The sequence below is a fragment of the Grampus griseus genome (assembly GCF_964374135.1).
Source record: "Grampus griseus genome assembly, chromosome: 19".
Taxonomy (NCBI): domain Eukaryota; kingdom Metazoa; phylum Chordata; class Mammalia; order Artiodactyla; family Delphinidae; genus Grampus; species Grampus griseus.
The window spans coordinates 1,484,825-1,507,660 of record NC_139013.1 but is presented as its reverse complement, the minus strand read 5'-3'; the positions used below and the strand labels follow the sequence as shown (position 1 = coordinate 1,507,660).

The 22,836-nt window shown below is 42.4% G+C and overlaps 1 long non-coding RNA gene across 1 annotated transcript; it reads right to left on the bottom strand.

The window, feature by feature from the left end:
- Positions 1 to 450: 450 nt before the first annotated feature.
- Positions 451 to 22,787, bottom strand: LOC309837249. Its single transcript, XR_014298238.1, has 3 exons — positions 22,592 to 22,787; positions 20,066 to 20,185; positions 451 to 1,281 (listed from the first exon to the last, which is right to left on the bottom strand). It is a non-coding gene; the product is annotated as an uncharacterized lncRNA (long non-coding RNA).
- Positions 22,788 to 22,836: the final 49 nt, after the last annotated feature.

The following is a 22,836-nucleotide window of genomic DNA, read 5'->3' as shown; positions in this document are numbered from 1 at the left end:
GTATGTATATTTCCATGATATTGATTATTCCAATCCATGAGCATGGTATATCTTCCCATTTGTTTGTGTCATCTTCAATTTATTTCCTCAGTGTCTTATAGTTTTTAAACTAGAAGTCTTTCACTTCCTTGGTTAAATTTATTACTAGATATTTTATTCTTTTTGATGCAACTGTAAATGCGATTATTTTCTTCATTTCTATGACAGTTCATTATTAGTGTACAGAAATACAACAGATTTCTGTGTACTAATTTTGTATTCTGCAATTTTAGTCAATTCACTTAGCTCTAACAGTTCTTTGGTGGAGTTTTTGGGGTTTCTATATATACAGTGTCATGCCATCTGCAAATAGTGAGTTTTACTTCTTCCTTCTGTAAACTGAAATTTCAGAAACAGACCTGATTGAAATAAAAAGGCATTTATTTGGGATTTGTTAAGAATGTAGTCCAGGAGGGAATTCCTTGGCAGTCCAATGTTTAGGACTCTGCCCTTTCACTGCCAAGGGTGCGGGTTCAATCCCTGGTCAGGGAACCAAGATCCTGCAAGCCGCCCCCCACCCCCCAAAATGTATTTAGTCCAGGACACACAGAGTCAAGGAGCATGTGAATTGTATTCTACTATACTACAAAATGGAGAAAGGTTAAAATGGAAGGCAAAAACTGCAAGCCATAGTGAGTTACATAGTTGTCTGTCAGGAATTATAATTGGAGCAAGCAAGAAACAAGGCAGCTTGTTAACAAGGATTGGTTGGGGTTCAAAATGGTTGCAGTTACAAAGGGAAATTTTAGACCAGAAGGGTGAAGCTTCTGAGTGTTCTAAATATGGCTGATGGTGTCCTTGGGTTTAGTACAGTTCAAAGAAAGTTCAAATTCTCAGTGATGCCGGGATGTGTCTGAGATCTGATCCTTAATGGCTGCTCAACTCCATTTTGTATGCCTGAGTATGATTACACCATTACAATTTCAATTTGTCATTCCTCAAGGTAAAGATTTTATGACAGATGAATAATTCCAATATTAGGATTATCAGAATTAAAGAAAACATGAGGAAGGGGTAAAAAGGCTTACTGACCCTCAATGTGACAAAGTCAAGTATATAGGTACCTCAGTTAAAAAAAAGAAAAACAGTCTGAAACTATCAACAAAGTTGGGGTTACAGGCCTGGTCTCGACTCTTGCGATGAGCTGTCTACTCAGATGTCATCTGCTTCTGACCCAGGGAAGTTTTTCTTGTTCTGACGAAGGTCATCAATGGGTTGGGAAGTCCACTCAGGATTGGTAGCCTTTTAAAAATGAGAAACGTGACTCCATGATTGAACACCAAAGGTTTTGCTGCACATGGCTTAGTGAACAACCTGTTAATACCTGATTAACAACCTCTTTCCATTGAGGTTTCAAAGCATCTCCAGGGAGGTGTCTTTTCCAATAAATATAATCACCTGGTTGTAAATTATTTTCTTTAATGTCTTTGTCTCCTGGGAACTCTTTTTTTTTTTTAAAGGTTTCTCACTTATAAAAGATTCTAGTACTAGTAAGCATGAAGCTTTAATGTTTTTAGTTAATTCTTGGCAATATGTTAAGAGGTCTCCTTTAACCACATTGGGCTTATGTAGTGCATTATATATATATATATATATATATATTTTTTTTTTTTTTTGTGCGGTACGCGGGCCTCCCACTGCTGTGGCCTCTCCCCTTGCGGAGCACAGGCTCCGGACGTGCAGGCTCAGCGGCCATGGCTCATAGGCCCAGCCGCTCTGCAGCATGTGGGATCCTCCCAGACCAGGGCACAAACCCGTGTCCCGTGCATCGGCAGGCAGACTCTCAACCACTGCACCACCAGGGAAGCCCCTGCATTATATATTTTCATTGTTCTTCCCATAATTATTTCAAAGGAAGAAAGTCGGTGCTTACCAAAGGGGGTAGACCTTAGGCTGAGCAATACCAGGGGCAGGACTTCCGGCCATGGTAGATTAAAAGATTCAACTAGTTTAGCCAATTAAGTCTTTTTAAAATTATTATTATTGAAATATACTTGATTTACAATGTTGTATTAATTTCTGCTGAACAGCAAAGTGATTCAGTTTTATATATATATATATATATATATATATATATATATATATATATATATATATATATATATTCTTTTTCACATTGTTTTCCATTATGGTTTATCACAGGATGTAGTTCCCTGTGCTACACAGTAGGACCTTGTTGTTTATCCATTCTATTCAATATATATTGTATAATAGTTTGCATCTGCTAATCCCAAACCCCCAATCCATCCCTCCCTAACCCCTTCTCCCCCCTGGCAACCACAAGTCTGTTCTCTATGTCTGTGAGTCTGTTTCTGTTTTTATACATAAGTTCATTTATGTCATATTTTAGATTCCACATAAAAGTGATATCATATGGTATTTGTCTTTCTCTTTCTGACTTACTTAGTATGATAATCTCTAGTTCCATCCACGTTGCTGCAAATGGCATTATTTCATTCTTTTTTATGGCTGACTAGTATTCCACTGTATATATGTACACCTTTTTTATCCATTCTTCTGTCGATGGACATTTAGGTTGTTTCCATGTCTTGTTAGCCAATTGAGCCTTAATGGCTCTATATGTAAGTTCCACTAGCCCGGAGGACTGTGAATGATAGAGGCAGTGGAAATACTGGGGGGGGGGGGGGGAATAAAAGGCCAAGTTTTACAGATTGACTGAATAATTTGCCCTGTAAAATGAGTTCCTTGATTACTATGAAGCTCAGGTGAAATACTCCATGTAGAAATTATTTTTTCCAAAAGAATTTTGCCTACCAAAAGTGCTATAGCCCTGCAACATGGAAATGTTTCAATCCAGTGAGAAAACATGCATACTAGTACAACTACATATTTATATCCCTGAGATGGTGGCAGTTGGATAAATTCCATTAACCATACATCAAAGGGTCCTGAAGGCAAAGGAAAACAATCTTTAGGGAAGTGGATGGGTTTACCTGGATTACGTTTTGGACAAATGTTACACTTCAAATATACTTCAGTGGCTATTTTGTGGGATGGTTTTCAGTAGCATTGTTTTGCACGTATCATTTTATCTGGGCCCCCATGTATGTTCAATAATATGTTCCTGGAGGCTATGAGTCAAACCTGGAGTATTGTTAGACCCATACCATAAATTATGATCTTCCCAAAATTTACATCCCTGGTATAAGATTTGTCTTATTCCTCTGGAGAAACATTGTTTTAGGTTTCTGCCAGTAAATCCCGTAAGCTAACATAAGGTTAGGTAATAATTAAAGCTTTTTTGAAGTGGGTCAGAGAGCAGCAGTCATTGCTACAGTATCGGCTAAATTATTTCCTTTCCTTTGAACCAAGCCTTGACTAACCTGAGATATTTATAATGGCCAGAAGTTTTAGTATTTTAATAGCTTCCAGAAGGTCCAATACATATTGGCTATTCTTAATAGTTTGTCCTGTGCGAGCCCTTGTCCAGGAAGGTCCCACATGCCGTGGAGCAACTAAGCCCGTGAGCCACAACTACTGAGCCCGTGTGCCACAACTACTGAAGCCTGTGCGCCTAGAGCCCATGCTCCACAAGAAGAGAAGCCACTGCAATGAGAAGCCCGCGCACCAAAACAAAGAGTAGCCCCCACTTGCCACAACTAGAGAAAAAGCCCTTGCGCAGCAACGAAGACCCAACACAGACATAAATAAATAAATAAAATTTAAAAAAAAAAGGGGACATGGTGGCTGATGTCTCTTGTTTTTTTTTTTTTTTTAAAAAAAGCATACTGGCTATCAGTATAAATATTAACAATTTGATCTTTTGCTATAATGCAGGTTCAAGTAGTTAGAGGTTGTCTTTTTGAGAAGCCTGCATGCCTGAAGAGCAAAGAAGTTAGTTATCCACATATTGGAGTAAAGTGAAGTCATTTGGGAAAGTAACATCTGCAAGGTATGATTTTAAGGTCTGAGAAAAGTAAATAGGACTCTCCGTATATCCCTGGGGCAATACTGTCCAAGTGTACTGTTGATCATTCCAAGTAAAGGCAAACAAGGATTGGCTGTCTGGATCCACTGGCATAACAAAGAAAGTACCACATAAATCAGCCATGTGAAAACCTTGCTGTCTGTGGGAACTGCAAATAAAGGGATATGGGAATTAAGGACTACTGAATGGCGGGATATGACTATATTATTGATGGCTATTTAATACTGAACAAAATGCCTCTTCCATTAGGTTTTCTAACTGGGAAGAAGGGGGTATTGCAAGAACTGGTGCAAGGAATCACTAGACCTTGTTTAATATAGTCTTTTATGATATGTTGAATTCCTTTTATAGGTTCCTGTTTGACGAGATATTACTTGATGTTGGGGAGGGGTTAAGATGAGTATACATCTATTTTGATTGGGGTTGCTGAATGAATTTTCCCTCTATCCACAGAGATTTGAGACCGTAGTGTTTGTACAAGTTCATTCTTTCTTGGGGTTATGACTGATGTGAGAAAAATGATGGCACTTCACGTGCAGGGCCTAAATTTGTGTCATTAGGGCCTTGTTGATTGGAATGTTCTTCCAGATGTAAAACATTTCCCCCTTTTGTGAGAAGGAAACGTGCATTATGGACCTCTAAGAGGTCTCTTCTGAGGATGTGTACAGGAGTGGAAGGAAGAAGGAGAAAGGAATGTGTCTCTGTGACAGGGCCAAGTTGGAATGGAGTGTGTTGAGATTTAAAAACAGTCATAGGGTGCTTAGAAACTCCCACCATTGAAATTGTTTTAGTACTCCACAGAAGAGAATGTTTCAAAGTGCTGGGATTGAGAACAGAAAGAGTGGTACCCCGTATGAATTAAAGCTCTGTCTGCTCTCAAACAATGGTGAATTCAATTTCTCCAGAATGTTAGTGAGAAGAAAGGGAGAAACCCCAGGTATTTCCTTGGAGCAGCCCTAGGTGAGACAGAAAGGAAGTTGCATAGGACCTTTGTTTGGAGAAGGGCTGGCAGGATTTTGTTTTCTCTCTGAGTGATTTTCTGAATTTATAGCAAGCTCTTTTAAAATTCCCAGGCTTTTTCTGCAATAATAGCAAAGGTACCTTTGAAGGTCTTCTGTGTTGGAGCGTCTTTCTTTGTAAGACTGGAGGCGTGTTGGCCTTTTTTGGCCAGTCAATTGCTGAAGCTGTAAACTCATTATTTGAGTAGCCTTCTTCTTGGCTATTTTTGTATGGTCTTGGACAGCTGCTGTGCCAAACTGCATAAATCACGGGCATCCATGGCTGTCCAATTTCACTGATGCCTTCTAACTAAAGTGTCAAGTTCTTAATCTAAACCATTCATGAGTTGGTATTAACATTTTCCATCCCTGAATACTGTTTGAAAGTTTTTTGAAATCTTTCAAAGAATTCAAGTACAGGCTCCTTAAGTTTTGAGTACACAGTTGGATATGTTTCAATCAGTAATATTTGGGGAAACTTTACTGGAATAACCAGTAAAGGGTTTTGGCTAAGCCTTTGGCCCTATCTTGATCTTCAGTTGTTTTCTTTTGGAAGTCTTCTATAGGTTTTTTCCAATCCATCTTATTAAGCCATTCTTTTGCTCTGCCTTCCCCTACCAGCATGTGTATAAGTTGATAAGGATCAGAATAGCTTGGTTCATAGGTTTGTATAACAAGATTAAATTGTTTGGCAAAGGAAATGAGGTCCAAAAAGAATCACAGAATTCTTTAGCTATAGCCCTAAGTTCACGTTTACTCCATGGGACAAAGACAATAAAAGGTTCAGGTGGACTTCGTTTTAATAGGGGCTGCCAGGACAGGGGGGTTGAGTGGGGTTTAGGCTCAGGAGTGTTAACTGATGGAGGAGGAGGAGGAGGGTGTCTGATGGAGAAAGAGAAGAGAGGGGGTAAGTTAAATAAAAAGGGAGTTTGGAAAGAGGTGGGTAAAGCAATGGAGGAGAAGGTGCAGAATTGGGAGGGGAATGGGAGTGGGGTAAAGAATTTCATGATTTCTTAAGTTTAGAAACAGCCTGAGTCAATTTTTAATTACAGCTTGGAGGGAAGCAATTTCCTCAGTATTATGTTTAGAGGCCTCTAAATATCAATTAAAACATTCTTTCTGAGACCTCCCTTGTGGCACAGTGGTTAAGAATCTGCCTGCCAATACAGGGGACATGGGTTTGATCCCTGGTCCGGGAAGACCCCACATGCTACGGAGCAAGTAAGCCCATGTGCCACAGCTACTGAGCCAGCGTGCTGCAACTACTGAAGCCCACGCTCTGCAACAAGAGAAGCCACCGCAGTGAGAAGCCTGTGCACCGCAACAAAGAGTAGCCCCCGCTCATCGCAACTAGAGAAAGCCTGTGTGCAACAATTTATTCTTGTTATTTTTAATAATAAATTTAAAAAAATGTTTTCCATTAATTTTTCTGTTTCTGGTATTTCTTTCTAGGCATGCATGAAGATTGACAAATTTGGGAATTTCAAAAGCTTCCCATTTTGGCCAGGGCAGTTTAAAATCATACCAGGTTAAATGGACCCATTTAGATAGGTCGTTACAGGATGAGGGCCCACAGGTGTTAAACACAAAGCTGACAGGGTTTTGTTTTGTTTTGAATGAGAACTTGGCATTATTCTGAGTACTCATCAAAATCAAAAGAAACCTGAAACCCGAATCTCCTACCAAGTGGCACAGATTAAAACAAAACAAAATAAAACCAACATAAAAACTCCACTCCCAAAAGGGAGGACTAAAGTCAACACTGAGAGACACCCAATTTTATTTATGATCTAAACCTTGACCAAATGAGAGTTTTGGGTTCAGGAGGACTCTCTGCAGTCTTTATGTGAGTGAAAAGATTGCTAAACGCAATGGGTCTATGTAGGTACTGAATGCCAACACCAAGTCTGAAGAAGTGCTGGAGGTCACACTGGGTAATACCAACTACACCAAGCAATGTTAACCTAAATTTCAGAAATGGAGACCTTATTGAAATAAAGAGGCATTTATTTGTGGTTTATTAGACTACAGCCTGGGAGACACAGGTTCAAGAAGCACCTGAACTGTGTTCCTCTGGATTACAAAATGCAGGAAGCTTACACAGGCAAAAAACTGCAAGGGCAGTTAGTTACATATGTTGTTTGTAAGGAATTATTTAGAGATGGCAAGAAGAGTGCTTGCTAAACAAGGATTGGTTGGGGTCTGAAATTCTTGAACTGACAAAGGGGAACCTTGAGACCATAAAGTTACACCCAGCAGGTGTTGTTCTAAATATAGCTGTAGGTGTCCTGGGGTTTGGTACTTCACAAAAAGTTCAAGTTCTCAGTGGTACAGGGATGTGTCTGAGACTAGAACCTCAATAGTCTTCCCAATCCGTTTTGTACACCTGAACTATAATTACTCCATTATGATTCCAATGTTTCCTCACTTCGCAATTTGGATGCCTTTTATTTTTCTTGCCTAGCTGCTGTGGCTAGGACTTCTATGAATGGTGGTGGGGGCACATCCTTCCAGGACTGAGGTTTAAGCCACTGGGGCCATGTACCTATTTCTCCTATCCTGAGCCTCAGAACTGTTCCCTAGTTTCCACACACTGGTAGAAAGTTTTCCCCACCCTGTCCCATACTCTCACATCTCAATGTGTTCATGGTATCCATTACAGGAGTGCAAAATCACATTGTTTTAAATGGAGTTCACATGATGTAGCCTTGAAATAAGGGGAACTCGGAACATGTGAAGATATCTTTGCCATTTGCAAAGGGCAGGGTGACTTTGAGACAGATGTGTGCCTCTGTGAGCCTGGCGCCACCTTCCAGCAGGGCAGGGATTTCAACTCTCACACAGTTTGTGATTATCTATGTGCTAAGATTCTCCTATTTGGGGATCCAAAAGGAGGGTAGAATCCCACACCTGATTTAAACCAAATTGAAAACAAATTCATTTTTCCTTAGCAGTGTTCCTTCTCAGATGCAGATTTTCCCCATTTTGCACTCTCTCTGTGGCTTTTGGATTAAGAGACCTGACACACGTCAAGCATTTGTTCAATCGCTATGGAAGGCAGTGCCCATTGATTAATATTGTGTTATTGCTACATTAAGTGAAAAGCTACTGTCTGTGCTGCCTACATAAATACTGCCCATTGTCATGCACAACCCATTGGCAACATGCAGAAGTAGTCTTTTTTTTTGTGGAAGTGGGTCTAGTGGTGAAGGGTTGTGCTCAGAGCAGAGGACAGAAGTCAAGAAGACATGTATAGCAAAGTCAAATCCTTCAAGGACTTTGGGGAAACCCCTTCTTACACTTGTTTAAGATCTATACACTTTTGGTCTCTTTTTCATGTATCAATATTCACTGAGCACCTAGCACAATGCCTGGCCCATATTAGGTGTTCAATAAATATCTACTGAATGAATGAATGCCCTCATCCAAGCAAGGTGAATATATATTATTATATTGTATGGGTACTTAGAAATTATATAATGTTCTTTAAATCTTTGTAAAGGCTAACAGACTAAGTCTTTTATTTGTGGGTATGAAGTGGCAAATTTGGGAAAGAGAAAATAACAACATGTTTAGGCTGTTTTCAGTGGGTGCAGCCTCTGTGTATAATGAACAGCCCCCCCACCCCAGTGATTCATGATGATCAAACTTACCCTTGTAATTTAGCCCTGTGAGAAAGACAGCCATTGCCCAGACATCAATGCACATGACTGTACCACCACTGCCTTCTAACTTATTCATTCTAAATATCTGGACACAACAAGGGGAGAAGGATTCAGAAACAGTGATCAGCACAATGAGAAATTTGGTCTCGGGTAGATTACACCCCAGATCTTCTCTTTCCCACAAACCTAATACTACAAGCAACTTCTTACAAAATATTTGGATATAAAGGTAAAAGTCCAACAAATTTTTTTGTTCAAAAGCGTTGGGATGAAGCTATAATAAAAATTTTGTGGCCACAATACTAAAACGGACAGGAACACACGTTGTGCTCTATTTGTAACCATGGAGATCAGCTCCAGCCCAGATGGGGCTGATGTAGGCACTGCATCCCCGCCTCAGGTGATCTTGTGGTATGGGGTACGCCCCCTCTTCAGTTCTGTGCAATCCAATTAACAAATACTGACCTGGCTTCGGCCAATCATGGCTGGATTGCCCACAAAACCAGGTAAGCATTTGCTGGGATGGAAGCAGGGACAGGGGAATGGGGCATTCAAGAAAGAATCAGGAAGAGAATTCCCTGGTGGTCCAGTGGTTAAGACTCCCCACTTCCACTGCAGGGGGCACGGGCTTGATCCCTATTTGGGGAACTAAGATCCCACAAGCCATGTGGCGTGGCTAAAAAAAAAAAAATCAGGAAATCTGTACCCATCATTTTATTTATGGAGTGCTTGCTATTGCCAGACACTGCCCCTATCACTGGATAAATAGCAATCTTTCTCTCCCTCATGGAAATTACATTTTTTGCATTAATTAAAAATTTATTTTCCAACGGAATATTGTTTCTATTTTGAATTATTTGGGAGGGTACCATAATCATTTTAGTATTGTTGCCATAAAATTTTTATTGTAGCTTCATTCCCAGCATGAGATAACGACTTTTACCTTTTTGTTTGTTAAATATTTATTTATTTATTTATATTTTACTTGGCCGTGTCAGGTCTTAGTTGCGGCACACGGGATCTTCGTTACAGCGTGCAGGATCTTTAGCTGCTGCGTGTGAGATCTTTAGCTGTGGCATGCTAACTCTTAGTTGCTGCATGTGGGATCTATTTCCCTGACCAGGGATTGAACCCGGGCCTCCTGCATTGAGAACACCGAGTCTTAGTCACTGGACTACCAGGGAAGTCCCTAAAGACTTTTACCTTTATGTCCAATTATTTTCTAAGAAGTTGCTTGTAGTATTAGGTTGAGTTTTTTAGTAGGAATGATCACTGCTGTAAGGGTGAGAGAAGTCTCACATAAATCCAGGAAGTTTGGCTTTAGGCGAAAGATGCAAAGTCAATAGCAGGAGTAATTACCAGCAGTACTATCAGGAGTTAGGTGTCACCATGCTGAGTCTGAGGTATTGCAGGCATCTCTAAGTGGAGGTGTTAGTGGGCATGTGAAATATACACCTGGAGTTCAGGGAAGGAGGGGGTTCATGTAAAGATACCCTTAAGCAGGAGATTGGCACGTGGACTATGTCAGACTTAAGAGGAACACCCCACAGGTTATGTGGCAATGCCATTAAGGCTGAAGGGAGGGTATTCTGCATGGACTGGCTCACTTGCCTGGACCCCTGGACAGGGGTGGTGGCTGTCATCATCACTAAGACAGGTTAGGAAGTACAGCGACCATGAGACAGAGTGTGTGTGTTTGCATGAGTGTGTGTAGGGGGTGCGGGAGGAGGCTGTCATCATCACTAAGACAGGTTAGGAAGTACAGTGACCATGAGAGAGAGAGAGAGAGAGAGAGAAAGAGGGAGAGGTGTGTGTGTGTGTGCGTGTGTGTGTGTGTGCATGCGTGTGCATGTGGTGCGGGAGCTGGCCTCAGATGAAGATCCAGGAGTGACATGAAATTCCAAGGAGATGAATAAGAGATTTATTGAGAGGCAAAGCAGTAAATGGAATCAGATGACACTGAGATAAGACCTGGTGCTGTTTTCCTCTCTACAGGCTCAGAGTTTTGTGATAACTCCTGGTGAAACCTAAAGAGTGTCAGACTGGATGATAGATTAGCTAAAGAGTAAATAAGGTCAATTTCTACCAAACATACAAAGAAGAACTTACACCAATCCATCTCAAAGTCTTCCAAAAGACTGAAGAGGACAGAACACTCCCAAAGTCATTCTATGAAGCTACCACCACCCTGATACAAAAACCTGACAAAAACACCACCAAAAAAGAAAATTACAGGCCAATATCTTTGACGAATATAGATGCAAAAATTCTCCACAAAATATTAGCAAACCAAATCCAACAACACATAAAAAAGATCATACAGCAGGATCAAGCTGGATTTGTCCCAGGATCAAAGGATGGCTCAACATATGTAAATCAATCAATGTAATACACTACATCAAGAAAAGAAAAGACAAAAACCACGTGACCATCTCAATAGATGCAGAAAAAGCATTTGATAAAATTCAACATCCATTCATGATAAAAACTCTCACCAAAGTGGGTATAAAGGGAACATATCTCAACATAATAAAAGCTATTTATGAGACTTCCCTGGTGGCACAGTGTTTAAGAATCTGCCTGCCAATGCAGGGGACACGGGTTCGAACCCTGGTCCAGGAAGATCCCACATGCCATGGAGCAAGTAAGCCTGTACACCATAACTACTGAACCTGTGCTCTAGAGCCCGCGAGCCACAACTACTGAGCCCGTGTGCCACAACTACTGAAGTCCATGTGCCTAGAGCCCATGCTCTGTAACAAGAGAAGCCACCACAATGAGAAGCCCATGCACTGCAACAAAGAGTAACCCCCACTCACTGAAACTAGAGAAAGCCCGCGCGCAGCAACAAAGACCCAATGCAGCCAAAAAGAAAAGCTACTTATGACAAACCCACAGCCAACATAATACTCAATGGTGAAAAGCTGAAAGCCTTCCTGCTAAAATCTGGAACAAGACAAGGACGCCCACCCTCACCACTTCTATTCAACATAGTATTGGAAGTCCTAGCCAGAGCAATCAAACAAGAAAAAGAAATAAAATGTATCCAAATTGAAAGGAAAGATGTAAAATTCTCATTATATGCAGATGACATGATACTATATATTGAAAACCCTAAAGACTCCACACAAAAACTACTAGAACTGATAACTGAATTCAGCAAGGTAGCAGGATACAAGATTAACACACAGAAATCAGCTGCACTTCTTTACACTAACAATGAAATATCAGAAAGGGAAAGTAAGAAAACAATCCCTTTTAAAATTTCATTAAAAAAATTAAAATACTTTGGGCTTCCCTGGTAGCACAGTGGTTGAGAATCTGCCTGCTAATGCAGGGGACACGGGTTCGAGCCCTGGTCTGGGAAGATCCCACATGCCACGGAGCAACTAGGCCCGTGAGCCACAGCTACTGAGCCTGCACATCTGGAGCCTGTGCTCCACCACAAGAGAGGCTGCAATAGTGAGAGGCCCGTGCACCGTGATGATGAGTGGGCTCCGCTTGCCACAACTAGAGAAAGCCCTCACACAGAAACAAAGACCCAACACAGCCAACAATAAATAAATAAACAAATGTGGGGTTAAAAAAAAAATTAAAATACTTAGAAATAAACCTGATCAAGGAGGTAAAAGACTTATATGCTGAGAGCTATAAAACACCGATAAAAGAAACTGAAGATGATTCAAAGAAATGGAAAGCTATCCCATGATCTTGGGTTAGAAGAATTAATAGTGTTAAAATGGCCATACTACCCAAAGCGATCTACAGATTCAATGAAATCTCCATCAAATTACCCACGACATTTTTCACAGAACTAGAACAAGAAAATTCTAAAGTTTATATGGACCCATAAAAGACCCATATTGCCAAAGCAATCCTGAGGAAAAAGAAAAAAGCTGGAAGCATAACCCTCCCACACCACAGACAATACTATAAAGTTATAGTCATCAAAGCAGCATGGTACTGGCATAAAAACAGACACATGGATCAATGGAACAGAAGAGAGAGCCCAGAAATAAACCCACACACCTATGGTCAATTAATTTTCAACAAAGGAGGCAAGAATATACAATGGAAAAAAGACAATCTCTTCAGGAAGTGGTGGTGGGAAAGCTGGACAGCCACATGTAAATCAATGAAGTTAGAACACTCCCTCATACCATACACAAAAATAAACTCAAAATGGCTTAAAGACTTAAACATGAGACATGATACCATAAAACTTTTAGAAGAGAACATATGCAAAACATTCTCTGACATAAACCATAACAATGTTTTGTTAGGTCAGGGCAAAAGAAATAAAAGCAAAAATAAACAAATGGGACCTAATCAAACTTATAAGCTCTTGCACAACAAAGGAAACCACAAACAAAACGAAAAGACAACCTACGGACTGGGAGAAAATATTTGCAAACAATGTGATTGACAAGGGCTTAATTTCCAAAATATATAAACAGCTCATACAACTCAATAACAAAAAACAAATAACCCAACAAAAAAATGGACAGAGACCTAAATAGACTTTTCTTCAAAGAACATACAGATGGCCAATAGGCACATAAAAAGATGCTCAACATCATTAGTTGGTAGAGAAATGCAAATCAGAACTATAATGTGATATCACCGCACACTGGTCAGAATGACCACCATGAAAAAGTCAAATAAATGCTGGAGAGGGTGTAGTGAAAAGAAAACCCTCCTATGCTGTTGGTGAGTATGTAAGCTGGTAAAGCCACTATGGAGAACAGTATGGAGGTTCCTTAAAAAACTGAAAATAGAGTTACCTTATGATCCAGCAATCCCCCTCCTGGTCATACATCTGGAGAAAACACTAATTCAAAAAGATACATGCACCCCTATGTTCACAGAAGCACTATTTACAATAGTCAAGACATGGAAACTACATAAATGTCCAACAGATGGAAGGATAAAGATGTGGTGTGTGTACACACACACACACACACACACACACACACACAATGGAATACTACTCAGCCATAAAAAAGAATGAAATAATGCTATTTGCAGCTACATGGATGGACCTAGAGGTTATCATACTAGGCAAAGTAAGCCAGAAAGAGAAAGACAAATACCATATGATATCCCTTATACGTGGAATCTAAAATATGATACAAGTGAACTTATTACAAAACAGAAACAGGGGCTTCCTGGTAGCACCATGGTTAAGAAGCCGCCTGCCAATGACATGAGTTCGAGTCCTGGTCTGGGAAGATCCCACATGCCACGAAGCAACAAAGCCCGTGCACCACAACTATTGAGCCCGCACTCTAGAGCCCTCTAACCACAGCTACTGAGCATGCACACCACAGCTACTGAAGCCTGCACGCCTAGAGCCCGTGCTCTGCAACGAGAAGCCACCACAATGAGAAGCCCGCGCACCCCAACAAAGAGTAGCCCCACTCGCCACAACTAGAGAAAGCCCGTGCACAGCAACGAAAACCCAATGCAGCCAAAAATAAATGGTAATAAATAAAATATTAAAAAATCTTAACAAACAAAACAAAACAGAAGCAGACGTGAAGGTTGGTGAGTTGGTGCGGAGTTCGTCTCAGCACGCGTGGCCGCGCTGGGATGGATTCCTCCTCATCTTCCTCCACAGTGGGTTTGGGCTCGGTTGACTGGCAGCTGCAGCATTTCATGGATGTAGAGACTCAGAAGCAGCGCTTCCGGCAGCTGGTGCACCAGATGACGAAACTTTGTTGGGAAAAGTGCACAGACAAGCCTGGGCCAAAGTTGGACAGTCTGGCTGAGGCCTGTTTTGTGAACTGTATTGGGCGCTTCATTGATACAAGCCAATTCAACTTGAATCGACTGTAACAGACCCAGAAATCCAAGCCAGTCTTCTCAGAAAGCTGTTCTGACTGACTTCAGCATTACCTCTTTAGAAAAGGAAGGTAGTTCAAGAAAAGAAGAGCAGTTGATGGGATGGTTGAAGAAAAGGTGGGGGATCGGCTCCCACTTTGTCACTCTTGGGACATCCTGTCATCTGAGAATGAACAAAGACCAATTTTTTTGTAGGAGGGGTGTTTGAGGGTCAAATGTGTTTGGGGTTGTGTTTTTTAATGTTAATCTGGGGAAAACAAATGACAGATGAATGGAAAATTCTACTAGATGTATATTACTCTATGTGGGATGAAGCTTTTCTCATAGTCCCATTAACTGCTCCCTACAATTTTAATAGGGGAACTGCTCTATAATTTGATAGTGGGGCCACATAAGTAATAATCTGTTATTTGTGTGGATTCGTTTCAGATTTCTAGAGAGATCGACATACGTCTTTGTGTCTCTCAGAAAGGGCAGCAGCAGGGGAAAGAGTAATTTGGTACTTGACTGTAGCCCTCCTTATCTAGTGTTTGACTATCAGTGCTGGAAAAAAAGATGTATTGAATATTCATACAGTACATTTCACCTTTCTAGATTATCTCTCTCCCTTACACTGTGATTCACTTAAATATCTATATAAATTACAGTCTTGAGCTAGTACAGGTAACCTGAGAGTCTAGAGGCCTTTGGTTAAAGGAATCTAGCCAGTGAACATAATTCTCATACTAAACTGCCACAAGGAAAAAGTTAACTTACCCTGTATATTGGGGTCCAAAAAAATTGAAAGATGTGCCTAAATGAAAAAATAAGTTATAAAGATTTAGGCCACTCAAAAACTAACAGCCGTTTCAGGTAGATGTGCATGCCTAATGTAAATCAGCATAGTTTCCGTTTAGTGCGTTCTTTTAATCACTGAAATAAAAGATTCTACAAGAAAAAAAAAAACAGAAAAAGAAACAGACTCACAGATACAGAAAACAAACTTAAGGTTACCAAAAGGGAAAGGGAGTGGAGGAAGGGATAAGTTAGGAGCTTAGGATAAACAGATACAAACTACTATATACAGATAAACAACAAGGTCCTACTGTAGAGCACAGGGAACTATATTCAATATCTTGTAATAAACCATAATGGAAAAGACAAGAGTAAGTGAGGCCAGCTGGGAGTCTCTTGGGCTGTGGTGGGAGAGGTGGGGTTGGGCTTTGGATGAGAGGAGGTAGATAGAAAAAAGGTGTGACTGGTGTAGAGTCAGCACATGCAATACTGGAGAGGACGTAGGGCTTGTGACTTCCACACAAGGTCAAAACCTGCGTTCCTGTTTTATCGGGTTGACCAAAAAGTTCGTTCAGGTTTTCCCGTAAGATGCTACCGAAAAACCCGAACCAATATTTTTGGCCAACCCAGTATTTTGTAACTCTCGCAGTTTTAGGTTTTTCTATATATGTCTATGATCCATAGTTATTTAATTTTTATAAGTTCTCTTTGCATACCCAATTGCATACCCAACTGCTACCACACACTGATCTAACAAATCATTCTTTCTATACCAAATTGCTTTTGTCCCTTCACTGAAAAACAACTGATCAGTTGTGTGTATGTTTATTTCTAGACCTTCTATTCCCTTACATTTATCTATTTGTATTTATGCTAGCACTTTCTTGTTTCCAGGTTGTTTGGCTATTCTTGGTCCTTTGCACTTGCATTTTCATTGTAGAATCCACTTCGCAATTTCTATTAAAAAAAAAAAAGAGCTTACCGAGATTTTGACTTGGATTTCACTTAACACATAGATCAATTTAGAAGGAAATATTGAGCGTTACAATCCGTAAATGTGAGATATCTCTCCTTTTACTTGGGTCTTAATTTTTTTTCTCAAATTTTTAAAATTCTGTTTACCCATCTTGCATGTATTTTCTACATCTGATGGTATGCTAAATTTTAATTGTATTGACTATATTTTCTTATTTTTTTGTATTTTTCCTACTCTGGCCTTTGGGGCCTTATTCCTGGCAAGGCTATCCCTCTCAGAGCTAGTTAATTCCTGCAGGTAAAAAATCCCTCCCCTATAAGCATGCTTGTTATACACAAACCGACCAATCTGGAGCCCACACCCCCAACCATAACCTTATCAAACTCACATACCAAACCAATAATCCTCCCTGCCCTATACCGTACCTAGCTCTGGTACCTATACCAGAGCTAGGTACGGGACAACTAGTGTCCACCCTTCCAAATCAGAGGCCGCTGAAACATTTCAAACTGTCTGTCTTAGTCTTATAGGTCTGCTATAACAGAACACCATAGACTGGGTGATTTATGAAGAACAGACATTCATTTATCCCAATTCTGGTGACTGGAAGTCCTCCAATGCCATAAAGGTGCCTCATGATTGGGTGAAGGTCCTCTTCTGGGTGGCAACTAGGGATGACCCCTGAAGCCCAAAGTCTGCCAGAATTTTTCAAGGCTGTGAGCCATGCTCTTCTTGACCTGCCTCCTGAGCAGAAGGTGGAGGCCCAGCATATGCGGCCCAGTATGACATGCTGTGCTTCCTGTTTCTAGGGAACCGTGTAAGTGTCCTTCTTCAAAGTAACTTCCATGTCTGCATGTCTCACAGTGCATGATTAAAACAAGTCCCTGGTACATTTCAACACAGACATGTGGGGCGGGGAGGGGGGATCTGAAGTTCTCAACTGTTTATTGCTATTGCAAATAGAATGGTTTCTTTTATATGGATCTTGAATTCTTCAAGCTTCAGATACTCAGTCGTTCTAGCAGGGTCTTTTGGTTAATGTTATGTTTTGTTTTTTATTGAAGTATAGCTGATGTACAATATTATATAAATTAGAGGAGTACAATATAGTGATTCACAATTTTTAAAGGTTGTACTCCATTTATAGTTATAGAATATTGGCTATATTCCCTGTGTTGTACAATATATCCTTGTAGCTTATTTTGTACATCACAGTTTGTACCTCTGATTCCCCTACCCTTATATGGCCCCTCGCCACTTCCCTTTCCTCACAGGTAACCACTAGTTTGTTCTCTGTACCTGTGAGTCAGCTTCTTTTTTGTTATATTCACTAGTTTGTTGTATTTTTAAGATTCCACATATAAGTGATATTATACAGTATTTGTCTTTCTTTATCTGACTTATTTCCCTTAGCATAATACCCTCCAAGTCCATCCATGTTGTTGCAAATGGCAAAATTTCATTCTTTTTTATGGCTGAGTAGTATTCCATTGTATATGTTTATTCTGGGTTATGCTTTGTTTGGAGATCCCATAGAGTTTTCTCCGTAGATCAGTTTTATTTTTTCCTTAGCAATGTGAGTAATTTTACTTTTTATTGCCTCATTATTGTGACAATAACCTCCATCTCAATATTGAATAAAAGTCTAGTTTTATTAAAATTTCCAGTATAATATTGAACCAAAGTCTTGTTTAATTTGGCTTTGTCTTATTTTTCTACTTTTTTAAGGGACAACATGCCATTAAATTGAGGCCATTCTTTTCGCACATGTGTTTGGTCTATAAATTTAAAAATTACAAATAAAAATATAGGTATTTACTCCATTAAAAAAAAAAGCTTCACAGTGAAATCTAGACTGGTATTTGAACAATATTCAGGTATCACAGCCGAGTCAAGTTGATATATAAAATTAATCATCACAAGTTCACCTCTTGTCAACTTGGCACCATACAAACTTAAACCACTCCTTATCTCCAAATAAAGACAACAACAAGGTCATGATACAACTATCCTGTGTACAACCAAAAATACAATAACTCTTTCTTCAGAAAGGAGACAGATTCCCTGGGTAACATTCACTCTCCTCCTTGATATCCTATAACCAAATACTATGATATAAATTTAACAATACTTAAATACTGTGATGTGAAGCCAACACATCATCTGTTAAATGACAAGGGCGTGAAAGAAGGAAGAAAAAGATATTGGCTGGAGCTTCCCTGGTGGCGCAGTGGTTGAGAGTCCGCCTGCTGATGCAGGGGACACGGGTTCGTGCCCCGGTCCTGGAGGATCCCACATGCTGTGGAGCGGCTGAGCCTGTGAGCCATGGCCGCTGAGCCTGCACGTCCGGAACCTGTACTCCGCAACGGGAGAGGCCAAAACAGTGAGAGGTCCGCGTACCGAAAAAAAAAAAATTAGGAAGAAATACTCATGACATTACTGATTACTATCCTCACTTCTGTTAATGGTCACATGAGCTAACTAATATGTAGCTCTTCCACAATCCATTCCATGCTCCTTTTGTCCTCAGCAGCACCTCGAATGGTCTTTTTTTCTTCTTTTTTTTGCGGTACGGGGGCATCTCACTGTTGTGGCCTCTCCCGCTGTGGCACGCAGGCTCCGGACGCGCAGTCTCAGCGGCCATGGCTCACAGGCCTAGCCGCTCCGTGGCATGTGGGATCCTCCAGGACCGGGGCACGAACCCGCGCCCCCTGCATCGGCAGGCGGACTCTCAACCACTGCGCCACTAGGGAAGCCCTCGAATGATTATTTTTTATTCCCTGGTGGGGTGACCAAAGCATTCTTTCCTGAAGGGTCTGGGCCATGAGTTGTCCTGCCTGAAGTAGGTTGTGGATAGTTTTCCATTGACTTTACCATAGATCATGACAAGACATCTTAAGGGATCTCTGCATTCCAGACACACACTTCCTTTGTGCAAGTACCAGTGGGAAGTATAGTCCAATTTGCCCCTGATAATCACATTCAATCACCAGAGCCAGCACAGTAACTCTTACTTTTCCTGTTGATTCAGAAGCATGAGTAGTGCAAAGTGGCAGACTGGCAGTGTTACTCTCCAGGACAATGGAATCATTCTACTGCAGTAGTGAAAGCACTCTTCCCTTTGCAACTAAGACCTCTACACAATCAGTGCTTCATGAAGACAGGAAGCAAAAATTTTCCCTAGTGCCTCTCTATGGATAACTGTCAGTGGTGCCACTCACATATCTACCCCTTGATTCCTGGACGCATTAATCCAGGCTATGGGACAAATAGCCCTATTTGTTGTTTGATGATTCAGAGCCTATACAGCTTCCTGGGGAATCTTTCCCTGGCCCTCCAAGTATTCTCACATAGCAATCTGCCCAGGTCACAGGAAACATGTGAGGATCATGTAGACACCAGGGACCTTTGAACAAAGATTGTGCTGTTTAGGAAGATCCCTGGGTGGCACTGATGACAAATGCCATGTAAGGGTCTGCCTGACTCACCCTCTCTTCTGAGAACAGCCCTGCTAACTGGGCTGTGGGGACACCTGACCTCAGCAGGCTGGGCCAGTCAGCTTCCCTCCTGTGGAATCAGGAACAGGGACCTCAGACTGAGGCCCAAGGGTGCTGGGCACTGGGATGGGGGCTGGTGTTCAGAAGGACATTGTTTCTATCCCACCAATCACTGCTACAGACACAGCGAGACCAGGCAGGAGAAGGGACCAGAAAACTGCAGGACCTGTGGGGAGGAGGAAAGGTGACTCCTGTGTCCTTCCTGATCAGCCCAGAAACAAGGTGGGTGGGGTTCCACACAGGTGTGAGAGCTGAGCACTTACCCAGTGAGAACAGTAGCTCACAGGTCTCCAGCATCACCTCCTGGTACAGAGTCCTCTGGTCCAGGTCAAGTTGTCCCCACTCCTCTTGGTCACAGCCACATTCTTAAAGGTCACCACCACCTGGAGAGTCAAACACAGGTAGTGGTGTTGGCCTTGTGCACTTGGCTGGGATCAACCCTGTCACTCTGTTGCTGGTGAAGATGCAGAGAAACCCAGGCTTGAATCACCGAGGCCTCTGGATCGCCAAGTTCTGTGTTGGGCTCAAGGGGGAAGCAGATGCAAGCTTGGAACATAATGCAATTGTGGCTGAGAGAAAAGCCTCCCATGAAGGAAGTCACTGGAGATGACACAGACAGTGTCACAGTGACACAGACAGTGGTGTTCCATGAGGACTGGGGAGAGATGGTAAGTGCTCTGGGAAAATGATCATGATGATAATTCCAACAATGGTAACAGTAAAGTGATAGCACTTAAGCCTCCCTGGTCCTCACAGTGCACCTGCCCCAAGTTGAGGCCTTTACACAATAAGATTCCTTGCTCGGGAACCAGACTTCCAGGGTGTGAATCAAGACTCTGGAATTTGACACTTCCTGCCAGTGCGACCACAGGTAGGACATCCCATCATTTCTCTAAGCCTCGATTTCTGCATCAATAGAACAATCAGTCCCACTTCACCAGGCCGTTTGGAGAACTAAAGAGAAAATATTTACATGTGAGATGCTGGACTGCCTGGCACAGTTACGTGTTCAATGTATTTTGTGACTCTTACTAATCCTCCCACAGCCCATGAGGTAAATGCCATCATCACCTCCGTGTCACAGCCAGAGGTCTGAGCCCCAGGCAGCTCTAGAAAATCAGCCACAACCTCAAATTTAAGGAGCAGAAGTGGGAATTGAACATCCAGTAAAAGCGGGAACAGAGTTGCCAGAAGATTGGCAGGTGGGGGCAGGGATACCTTAGCCAGAATTATTATAAAACAGCCAGGAAAAGACTATCCTAAGAGGTGACACTGATGCACAGGAAGGGTGGGGAGAGATAGCCCTGCAGAGATCTGGGAACAGGGCCCCAGACAAAGAGAAGTGCAAGCTGAAGCTGGAAACTGGGCAGGAGTTTAACAAGTTCAGGACTGCCTGGCCATGTGCGGTGAGTGAGGGAAAAATGGAGGGAAAATACCTTGGGGGTAAGCAAGGGGCAGATCAAGTAGAGAGAGCACTGTGGGCCACATATAGTTGGGAGAAAGACTGTATTTATTATAAGTGTGAGGCAAGCACCTGAGGGGGAGACCCATTCATTCACTGAACCATTTGTTGAGTACCTTTTATAAGCCCAGGCTGTTGTTCTATGTCCTAAGCAGCAACAGGTGCTCATGCTCAGGGGCTGGGAAGAGATTCTAAACAAGCAACTAAATAAATGAGCAAGACAATGTCACAGGGACCCAAAGATTCCAAAGTCAAGAAAATAGCGCGAGATGACAAGAGGTTACAGTCTGCTTTAGACAGGGCACCACGAAAAGCCTCTTTCAGGACAGTACACTGGAGTGAGTCTGATATAAAGTGAGGAAGGAGCCAAGTGAATGGGAAGTTAACAAATAAGACAAGTCCTGAAAGCAATCAGGACTATGATGAGGGTACTCAGGGTCACGGCTATGGAATTACCCAGGACCTGTTGTGTTTTAATGTCCAAAGGGACACCACACTCCTGCACACTATCACCACTTACCATATGTAACTGAACCTCAAACAGGAAAACAGATTCAGTGGGAAGCCAGTTCGACTGGCTGTAAACTGAAAGACAAATTCCTTGGCCTTCTGGGCGCCCTGTCTCTCCTGACACCTTTTCTATCCTAGCAGGGCTGCAATCCCCAAGCTGCTGCAGGCTACTCCTGCCTCTTCCCCACCCCAGCCCTTATCTCTGTAGAGGTTACACAGCTGGGAACCAAAGGGTCAGATTCTCCCAGGAATGAGCCTCTAACATCAACAAGGCTCAAGAGGCACCTCCTTGGAAAGAGAACCAGAGCGATGCTCCCTGCACCGTGCTGGACGCGGGGGGATACACGTCACCCATGTGCTTTTTCTAGTTCCCTCAAACCCAGTTGGAGGAACTTTAATATTCCTGTTTTGTGCCCGAGAAAACAGAAACCAAGGGCAACAGGGAAAGCTGCTCAAGGTCCTAGACTCGGGAAGGGGCGGGGCCGCAACACACAGAAAGGTCTCCGGACTGTGCGGCCTGCACTCCTCCCTGCGGGTCCTTCCACGCCAGCGGTATGGGGTCAGGGAGATTCGAGAAACCACATCTCTCCCTACCACACAGCGTCCCACTGACTGACAGAAATGGGACACTCCGCCTGAAGCTCCTAACCTGGATTCCCACCCGGAGCACAAGCGACCCCATCCCGAGGCTCCGACAAACAATGCCCTGGGGAGGACAAGGTGACGACTCACAGGACACCACCATCCTGCACAGCACCGCGCCTCGGCCACTTGGATGGGGTCCGAGCGGACGTGGCCTGGCGCGCCGTCCACTCACCTGCGCCGGGGTCACCAGCGCCGCCATCGCACCGCGGGGAGCGTAGGGCCACGTGAGGGCGCCGGAGACCGGCGGGTCCAGCGGGCTTAGCTGACCCTCCCCCAGGTCGTACAAAGGCACAGGTGGGCCCTCCAGGCTGTCCTCCCCGCTCCTTCCCTAAGTCCCGGGAAGAGCTCGTAGTGGGTGGGGACACACCAGCCTCACCACAAAGAAAACCCCGCTCCTCCGGCGCAGGAAGTCCCGCC